Here is a 2,970-nt window from a genome sequence, read left to right as displayed (position 1 = left end):
CCATGATTAATAGAAATTTTTCATTTTCACCTGAATTTAACTATAAAAAAGCATTTAAAACCAATTTGTGTATTTCACTCATAATTACCATGGCAATTTGGTCAAAATGTCCTAAAAGAGACTGCCCTTGCAAACAAAATATATAGTATAGTATAGAAGACAAAATAAAATCCTTTTTTGGTTCTAGAATTTCTTGCTGGGACAAAGGAAGGATTCATTTTGAAATAATAAATAAAAAGTTAAACTCTCTCCTCCAAAAGTTATAAATTTCAGGTCTTCCTTTTCAAGAGATGAATTCAGGATCTTTTTGCAAAACTTAAAAAATCCCAAGAGCCTCTTATTTTAGTATGATGTTAGACCTTTCAACAGAATATGAACTACAATACCAACTTTAGTTTAAAGATGTGGCACAGCCCATTTTAATAGAGGTTTTGAACTGAAGTAGGTTAATTGAAGTAGGGGGTCAACTAAGGGCATAAACATTACCAATTCTGGATCCTGAAATAATCATCCTGTTCAAGAAATAATTAAGCTTTAAAACTTAGGAATGTGTGGGGATATACCAAAATGACAAAGCAACTGATATCATTATACTTTTTCAAAACAGTAATTTAGAATACACCCATTTTTAGCAGTTTCAGAGACACAGTTGGCTAATAAAGTATGTATCAGTGGAGACAGGGCATAGATGGGAACTTTATTTTCTCATCAATTTTCCTGTGAATTTAAAATGAGTTTAAAGAATAAAGGTTTTAAAAAAAATAAATTAGTGACTGCCCTAATCATGCCAAATATTCCCACTAAAACTGGAACTAAAAATATCTTTGAAATAATTGCATTATCCACTATGCAAAGAAACACAATAGGACAAAGCAATTTAGTAACTCCTTCACTGATCTGTGTATATTAGAGAACTCTTCCTTGAAAAAGGGATTATTAGTTTAGACATAAGTCTTCCTTTGTTGGATGTGCACAGATTGAGTATATGCTCATTCATAAAAATACTTCTTGGTAATTAGACTACATTATTCTGGAGGATTCTGAGCCAACTGCAATGGTCATAAAAGATACTTGAAATCAGTTAAAGCTGTAGGTATAAGTCTAGCACAGATGCTTTCAGTACCATTAGGTATTTCAACATTTACCATTTCTTCAGTAAAAATCTATTAAATTATTTCTACAGATTCAAGTTCTCTTAGTATACAGTAGCTTTATATAACCTCAAGAGAATAATCAAAATCCAATATTGTTAATCCAGGCAACAAAAAAATTAAGAATATGTGGTTATACTTATTTTGTCAGTAACCTCTTAGACTCAATGTTCATTATACTGTGCATATTCAGTATTTTTTTAAAAGATTTTATTTATTTATTTGGCAGACAGAGATCACAAGTAGGCAGAGAGAGAGGAGGAAGCAGGCTCCCTGCTGAGCAGAGAGCCTGCCCGATGTGGGGCTCAATCCCAGGACCCTGGGATCATGACCCCAGCGGAAGGCTAAGGCTTTAACCCACTGAACCACCCAGGCGCCCCCATATTCAGTATTTTTAAAAGGACTTATTTTCTAGCCTAAAGAAAAAGAAGTCATGGATTTAAATTCCATATCTATAAGTCAAGCAGAGAGAGTCAGTTATCATATGGTTTCACTTACTTGTGGAGCATAGGAAATAACACGGAGGACATTGGGAGATAGGGAGAAGTGAGCTGGGGAAAATCAGAGGGGGAGACAAACCATGAGAGACTGTGGACTCTGAGAGACAAACTGAGGGTTTTGGTGGGGAGGAGGTTGTGGTTTGGGGGAGCCTGGTGGTGGGTATGAAGGAGGGCACGTGTTATATGGAGCACTGGCTGTGGTGCATAAACAATGAATTTTGGAACACTGAAGAAAAATTAAATTAAATTTTAAAAATTCCATATCTACGATCTGGACTCCAGGTTTTCCTCCATCACATGGGAGGTGGTTAGTGTCTGGAGTGCTAATGCCTATGTTTGAATCCCAGCCATAGTACTTACTTGTAGTGTTACCGAAGTAAAGTTACTCAACACTCCTGAGCTTCAATTTCCTTTTCTACTAATAGCAGCTAACACTAAAATTGCACTCAGTCCCAAGAATTCTTAAGTATACACAATTTGACCTTCACAATAAACCCATTCCTAGATTCTATTTTTATTCTCATTCTTAAAGAGTGTATACTAAAGAATTGATACTAAAGTGCCTTACCCAAATCACACACTTTATCAGTGACCAGCACTGATACTGAGGCAGGCTGATTTCAGAGTCAACTTCTTTGTGAAGATTAAAAGCTATCAATTCTGTAAAGCATTTATACTGGTTATAGACTTTCACTAATCGCTAGTTAAATGTTAACTAACTAATCAAGTATCATAGTATGTGTATTCAGGGGGTGGGGAGTTTAGACTTCACCTTTAGACTTTTGATATAAGACAAAGTATATTTATTCAGAGAGATATAAATTTTAAGCTTTCTATGCAAATATATTAATTTGTTGTAACTAAGAATTTAAATTATACTATGGTTTTTATCACTCTTCAGCACCTCTTTTTTTTTCTCTTTTTAGAATATGTGTACTTTTTAAAAGATTTTATTTATTTATTTGACAGAGAGAGACAGTGAGAAATGAAACACAAACAGGGGGAGCAACAGGCAGAGGCAGAAGCAGACTCCCCTCCAAGGAAGGAGTCTGAGATGAGCCTCGATCCCAGGACCCAGCGATCATGACCTGAACTAAAGGCAGATGCTTAATGACTGAGCCACCCAGGCGCCCTGACACTTCATTTTTTTTAAATTTGTGAGATACATTAAAAAATGAAGGCCCAGACAATGAAATATGATTTGACAATAAAAAGGAATAAAGAGCTGATACATGGATGAAACTCAAAAACATTATGCTAAGCGAAAGAAGGTAGACACAAAGACTATGTATTATAGTGTATTATAAGCCGTGAAGCAG

This window comes from Neovison vison, chromosome X (genome assembly GCF_020171115.1).
Source record: "Neovison vison isolate M4711 chromosome X, ASM_NN_V1, whole genome shotgun sequence".
Classification (NCBI taxonomy): domain Eukaryota; kingdom Metazoa; phylum Chordata; class Mammalia; order Carnivora; family Mustelidae; genus Neogale; species Neogale vison.
Note: the sequence above shows the minus strand (reverse complement) of the source record.